This window comes from Anopheles ziemanni, assembly GCF_943734765.1.
Source record: "Anopheles ziemanni chromosome X unlocalized genomic scaffold, idAnoZiCoDA_A2_x.2 X_unloc_41, whole genome shotgun sequence".
Classification (NCBI taxonomy): Eukaryota; Metazoa; Arthropoda; class Insecta; order Diptera; family Culicidae; genus Anopheles; species Anopheles ziemanni.
In genome coordinates this window covers 187,404-195,000 of record NW_026689809.1, presented here as the reverse complement: position 1 = coordinate 195,000, position 7,597 = coordinate 187,404, and positions in this window count along the sequence as shown.

Sequence of the window (7,597 nt, the reverse complement as noted above, 5' to 3'; positions counted from 1 at the left end):
TTGGTGGTTGGTTGGTGGGTTAGCCCTTAGCTGGGCTGGCTGGCTGGCTGGCCATCGGTGGTGTGGTGTGGTGAGGTGTGTGGAGTCGAGCATCGCGCGCCGTTGCCTTCTTCGGAGTGTTGTAGGTACGCAAGTGCTTGCAATGCAAAGAGGTTGGTGATGGAGTGACATTGCCTTCACCATGGAGTTGCGGGTACTTAGGTACTTGCAAGGAGATGGTGGTATGGTGGTGTTGCGTGTGTGGTGTTCGATTAGAAAGATATAATTTCTAAGTCCGGATTAGTGCTGTCAGTGGGGCCGCCGCTAACAGGTCCTGCACGGCCACCGTGGGGCTTGACTTGGCGCTATTCCGGACTTGGGGCGATCACGATGTCCCCGTGCGGGACTTAGAAGATGGAAGAACACAAGTACCCTTATCCCATGACTTGTGAGCGATTGGCATACGTTACCACATGAAGAGAAAAATTGGCTAAGTCCCGGATCCATATTATATGAAGAGAAAAATCGGCTAAGTCCCGGATCCATATTATATGAAGAGAAAAATTGGCTAAGTCCCGGATCCATATTATATGAAGAGAAATATCGGCTAAGTCCAGGATCCATATATAATAACCTAATAATCGGCTAAGTCCCGGATCCATATTATATGAAGAGAAAAATCGGCTAAGTCCAGGATCCATATATAATAACCTAATAATCGGCTAAGTCCAGGATCCATATATAATAACCTAATAACAGGCTAAGTCCAGGATCCATATTATATGAAGAGAAAAGTCGGCTAAGTCCGAGATTGGGTCTGTCAGACATACACTTTCAAGATACCACACAAGCAAGCAAGATGGCCTAGTGATGGAACCATATAATATGAAGAGAAAAATCGGCTAAGTCCGAGATTGGGTCTGTCGGAAATACACTATCAAGTTACCACACAAGCAAGCAAGATGGCCTAATGATGGATCCATATGATATGAAGAGAAAAATCGGCTAAGTCCAGGATCCATATAATATGAAGAGAAAAATCGGCTAAGTCCCAGATTGGGTCTGTCAGAAATACACTTCCAAGTTACCACACAAGCAAGCAAGATGGCCTAGTGATGGATCCATATGATATGAAGAGAAAAATCGGCTAAGTCCCAGATTGGGTCTGTCAGAAATACACTTCCAAGTTACCACACAAGCCAGCAAGATGGCCTAGTGATGGATCCATATGATATGAAGAGAAAAATCGGCTAAGTCCCAGATTGGGTCTGTCAGAAATACACTTCCAAGTTACCACACAAGCAAGCAAGATGGCCTAGTGATGGATCCATATGATATGAAGAGAAAAATCGGCTAAGTCCAGGATCCATATAATATGAAGAGAAAAATCGGCTAAGTCCCAGATTGGGTCTGTCAGAAATACACTTCCAAGTTACCACACAAGCAAGCAAGATGGCCTAGTGATGGATCCATATGATATGAAGAGAAAAATCGGCTAAGTCCCAGATTTCGTCTGTCAGAAATACACTTCCAAGTTACCACACAAGCAAGCAAGATGGCCTAGTGATGGATCCATATGATATGAAGAGAAAAATCGGCTAAGTCCCAGATTGGGTCTGTCAGAAATACACTTCCAAGTTACCACACAAGCAAGCAAGATGGCCTAGTGATGGATCCATATGATATGAAGAGAAAAATCGGCTAAGTCCAGGATCCATATAATATGAAGAGAAAAATCGGCTAAGTCCCAGATTGGGTCTGTCAGAAATACACTTCCAAGTTACCACACAAGCAAGCAAGATGGCCTAGTGATGGATCCATATGATATGAAGAGAAAAATCGGCTAAGTCCCAGATTGGGTCTGTCAGACATACACTATCAAGTTACCACACAAGCAAGCAAGATGGCCTAGTGATGGATCCATATGATATGAAGAGAAAAATCGGCTAAGTCCCAGATTGGGTCTGTCAGAAATACACTTCCAAGTTACCACATGAGCAAGCAAGTTACCACATGAAGAGAAAGCCGGCAAAGTCCGGGAATGTTACCACATGAACTGGAAAATGGGCAAAAACCTACCTTCACAGGGAACGTGAATAAGTAAGGCTGTAGACATCGGATCGACAAGCCAAAGACTGATATGGAAAGGAAATGAGTAGTACTAGCTTTCCTGAGAGTTGCAGAGCTTAGACTGCATATGAACGAAAGTTATTAAGCGTCAAAGTCAGAGAAGTTACCCAAAGGAACACAAGTTCCAACTTAGAGCATGTATACCGCCTAGACGGTAAGAGGTACGGCCAGGCTGAGGAATAAGGAAATGTTGGCCAACATGTTCCCTAACTATCCCCCGAAGACCGCAAAGCAATCCAACATCAACCAAGAAAGTTATAGCCCGATCAAGGAAACACCTACTTTGCACCGATATTGCACCAAATACATGTACCAAGCACCTTCGGTTGCATACCTGCAGGGGTTTACCATAGTAGGCCATGGAAGACCGATATACCGAACATAATCACTTTCTATCTCCTCGGGTGTTTGAGATAGCGCTTTGCGGTACAAGAACGAAAGTTAGACTAAATCTTGGTGCATCTTTTTGCCCAAGATCACAAGACCCTATCTACCAAGGCAAGAAAGTTGTGTGGGGACAAAATGTCCAAAAGTGCCCAAAGTGGCACACTTGAACCATATATTCGAGAAAAACACAAGTGTGGGCCCGAGCTAGCAAGTTGAAATGTTCTGACCGTCAGTAGCCCTAGTTGAGGTGCACTTATCATTATATGAGGCCAACGTGCCAGCTAGTCTCTAAAGGGGCGATATGGGTGTTCCAAGGTTTGTACCCAATTGAGGAAAAAACAGGGTAAGATACGGTGTACCGCGAATAACTCGGGCTATAGATGTCCGATCGATGAGTTTGGCATATGTATGGAAAGGTCTCGACGAGACCTAACTACCCTGAAAGTATGAAGGCAAAGACTTGAATGACCGGGAAGTTATTAAGTGCACAAGTGGTAAAGTTGCACCAAAGTCCATGTTACCCGAAGTGGTACATGAACACCCAATATTCGACCAAAACACAAGTTTAGAGACGAGCTAGCGAGCTACATTGTTCAGACCGTCAGTAGCCCGCATCAAGACACGCATTTCATTATATTGAGCCTAGCCGCTAGCTCGACTCGAAGTCGGTCATATGGTTGGTTGATGGTTTGGACCGACCACGTGGTGTACCAAGGTGATGTACCTTTCATGAATTAAAACTCTGGCTGTATGGCACTGAGCGACAAGCTAAGGTGTGATTTGGAATAGTCTTGAGTGGGACTATTTAGGAAAAATGCGAACAAAAAATCACAAAGTCCTTGGGCGAAGCTATTAGCGAAACATAGAGCAAATTGGTACCAAAAACTATGGAAATGGGACTTGAGTCAAAAATAACCGCAAGTTGGAGAAGAGATAGCAAGCTTGCGTAGAACAATTATATTTGTTGCATGGTATCACCAACAAAAAAGTATATGGGGCCAAGGTGCTGGCTGGCCTCCAAAGTGGAGATATGGGCGATCCAAAGTTTGTACCCAAGTACGAACAAGTATGGAAAAAACAGGGTAAGGTACCAAGTACCATTAATAACTTCGGCTGTAGATGGCCGAGCGAGGCAAACGGCTCACCGTTGGAAAGGTCTTGGGGAGACCTATCTACCCTGAAAGTTTCATGAGGCTGAGTTGAAAGACCACGGAGATATTAGGTGATGATGGTCCAATTCGGGGACCAAGTCGCAGGAAATGGCGCTTGACCAAAATCACCCTTGGAAGGTGAATACCGGCTTACCGGTAAGAGATAGCGACTTGGCGTAGAATATTCATAAGTTGGGCGTGTAGAGACGCAACTTTTATTATATGGGGCCAACCCGGTCAGGGTGCTCCAAGTCGGTCGTTTGGTTGGTTTATGGTTTGGGCCGACCACGTGGTGTGCCAAGTTGAGGTACCTTTCATGAATTATAACTTGGTCAGTTTGCCACCGAGCGACAAGCTGCGGTGTGTTTTGGAATGGTCTTGAGTGGGACTATCAAGGAAAAATACCAATCGAAAATCAGCTTGTCCATGGCCGAAGCTATTAGTGAAACATATAGCAAAATGGGTCCAAAAACGAATGAAATGGGAATTGGACCAAGAATAACGGCAAGTTGGAGAAGAGATAGCAAGTTGGCGTAGAACAATTATATTTGGTGCATGGCATGACCAACAAAAAAGTATATGGGGCCAAGGTGCTAGCTGGCCTCCAAAGTGGAGATATGGGCGATCCAAAGTTTGTACCCAAGTACGAACAAGTATGGAAAAAACAGGGTAAGGTACCAAGTACCATTAATAACTTCGGCTGTAGATGGCCGAGCGAGGCAAACGGCTCACCGTTGGAAAGGTCTTGGGGAGACCTATCTACCCTGAAAGTTTTATGAGGCTGAGTTGAAAGACCACGGAGATATTAGGTGATGATGGTCCAATTCGGGGACCAAGTCGCAGGAAATGGCACTTGACCAAAATCACCCTTGGAAGGTGAATACCGGCTTACCGGTAAGAGATAGCGACTTGGCGTAGAATATTCATAAGTTGGGCGTGTAGAGACGCAACTTTCATTATATGGGGGCAACCCGGTCAGGGTGCTCCAAGTCGGTCGTTTGGTCGGTATATGGTTTGGGCCGACCACATGGTGTACCAAGTTGAGGTATCTTTCATGAATTATAACTCGGTCAGTTTGCCACCGAGCGACAAGTTGCGGTGTGTTTTGGAATGGTCTTGAGTGGGACTATCAAGCAAAAATACAAACAGAATATCAGCTTGTCCATGGCCGAAGCTATTAGTGAAACATATAGCAAAATGGGTCCAAAAACGAATGAAATGGGACTTGGACCAAGAATAACGGCAAGTTGGAGAAGAGATAGCAAGTTGGCGTAGAACAATTATATTTGGTGCATGGTATGACCAACAAAAAAGTATATGAGGCCAAGGTGCTGGCTGGCCTCCAAAGTGGAGATATGGGCGATCCAAAGTTTGTACCCAAGTATGGCAAAAACTGGTAGAGGTACCTTTCATGAATTACTGCTCAGGCTGTATGGCACTTAGCGGGACGCTTGGCTCTGGTATGGAATAGTCTTGAGTGGGACTATCAAGGAAAAATACGAACAAAAAATCACCATGTCCACGGACGAAGGTATTAGCGAAACTTAGAGCGAAATTGCGACCAAGTCGCTGGAAATGGCCCTTGGACCAAGTATACCGTCAAGGCGGTACGAGATAGCGAGTTGACGTGGAATATTTATAAGTTTGCCTCTACGAGACGAAAGTTTAGTTATATGGGGCCAACCCGCTCAGGGTTGTCCAAGTCGGTCATATGGCTGATCGAAATTTTCGACCAAGTACTGAGAAAACAGGGTAAGGTACCGTGTACCTCGAATAACTTTGGCTGTAGATGTCCGAGCGAGGCAAACGGCATAGCGTTGGAAAGGTCTTGAGGTGTTCTAGGCACCCTGAAAGTTTGAAAAGGCTATCTGGAAAACTCGTGGAGATATTAGAGAAACATTGGGCCCAAAAGATACCAAGTCGCAGGAAATGGGCCCTCCAAGAACACCCTAAAATCCCAATTACGGCTAAGTTGCAGGCCAGCTAGCGAAGTGAAATGTTCTAGGCATAACTAGAACACGTTAATGCGCAACTTTTTGAATCAGAACTTTTTTCGATATCTGGCCCCCAAAGGGGGGATATGGGCGATCAAAGGATTTTTCCAAGTTTCGGTACTTTTTACGGTATCGCTCATAGCTCCGGCTGTATGCAAGCAAATGACAATCTAAGACATGATTTGGAAAGGTATTGAGCAGTACTAACTTACGTTAGAACACAGCGAAGCGCTATCGGTTCATGGCAAGGCCGATATAAGCAGTCAAAGATGAAAAATGTTGACAAAATGAACAAAAATTACCTTGGTACGCGAATAGCGGCCAGGGATGAAGAGGTACGAAGGTGGTGTAGAAGAATTATAATTAGGGCTTGGTACGCTCTAAAAGTTTGCCGAAGACCGCAAAGCGCTCAGACCCATAGAAAGTGGCCATTTGGGCCGAACAGTGCGTGCAAAGAGGTGAAAATGCAAAAATTGCACTTTGGGGGGCGATTTGCGGGGGGAAGGAGGGGTCGGAGGGCAAAATGTCCCTTGACCAAAAAGTCTTATCTCGTCGAGATCTACAACATTGCCGAAGACCGCAAAGCGCTAGCTCGCAATCGAAAAATCGAGAATTTGAAAATTTTCTAAGTCTTGGGCTCCCTAAGGAAAAGTTTCAAAAATCACGTTTGTCCCCAATTTTGAAGGGGAAGGAGTCGGTTCCGGGGCATGGTGTCTTCGGCAAAAAGTCTTATCTTTTTGCGTACTTTCGACTAGTTCAATAAAAATTTTTGACCCAAAATTTGTTCGGCGGACCCCTAGGTCGAAAAACCCGAAAAAAGTCGAAAAAAGTCGAAAATGTCGAAAAATGAGAAAACCTCATATTCGGACTCTACACGAGCCCCAGATATTGAAAAGTGAAATCCGCGGTCGATTTGGAACAAAAAATTGACCTAGGCAAAGTTGTATGGAGGTAGGGACCCCTGAGAAAAAAGTTTGGTCCCGAGGCTCCTTGGACCACCAAGTCCCTAGGTCGGACCAAAATCGGAAAAAATCCGACCAAAGTCGAAAGTGTCGAAAATTTTAAAAAACCCCTTTTGGGGCCCTATGGCCTCCCTAGATAATGAAAAGTGAGGTCCGCGGCCGATCCGGAAGAAAAACTTGACCTAGGCAAACTTGTATGACGGTGGGGACCCAAAAAAATTTCGATGAGTGTAGTTTAGACAGGCCGGAAAATGTATCGGTGGTCCGTATCAAGGGACGTCTTTTAGTTCCATGGGGTGGTGGTCGTCGAACAAAGTCGCCTAGGTCGACCACCAGAAAGACCAGTCGTGTTGTAATGGATGTTTTGACCACTTTACTAGGGAAACCTAGTAGGTCGAAGCAAATTTGGGGTTCGAGATGAGTTGGTGAAAGTTGGTCCAACCTAGGTGTGCTTGGTGGAGGTTGACCATGAAAGTAGAGCATGATAGGAATGACCATAACTTTGGTTCTAGATGTCGGATCGGTACACTTGAGGCAGTTTTGGAAAGGTGAAGGCCTGCTCTAGCTATGTTTCCTACCAAGCTGAGCGCCTACTAGTGACCCGGAGGAGGTATTAAGGGTCAAAGGCAAAAAGGGGTACCCTAAAGTGCATGTGACCAAGAAAATGGGAAAAACGGTATCGCCTATAGCTCAGGCTGTATGGCTCGGATCGGAAAGCTTGGATATGCGTTGGAAAGGTCTTGACGAGCGCTAGCTATGTGTCCTACCAAGCGAAGCGCTAGGTGTTGAGCAAGTCGGTCATATTAGAGGGCAAAGGTGAAAAATGGTGGTTTAGAGGCGAAAATTCACCTTATGATCGAAAATAGCGGGCGAACGATAAGAGCTACGAACACGGCGTAGAACAATCATAAGTACGTTACCACAAGACCTAACTTTGGCCAATATAGAGCGAGAAGATCGGAGGTACCCATCAGGGTGATATGGCTGGTTCAAA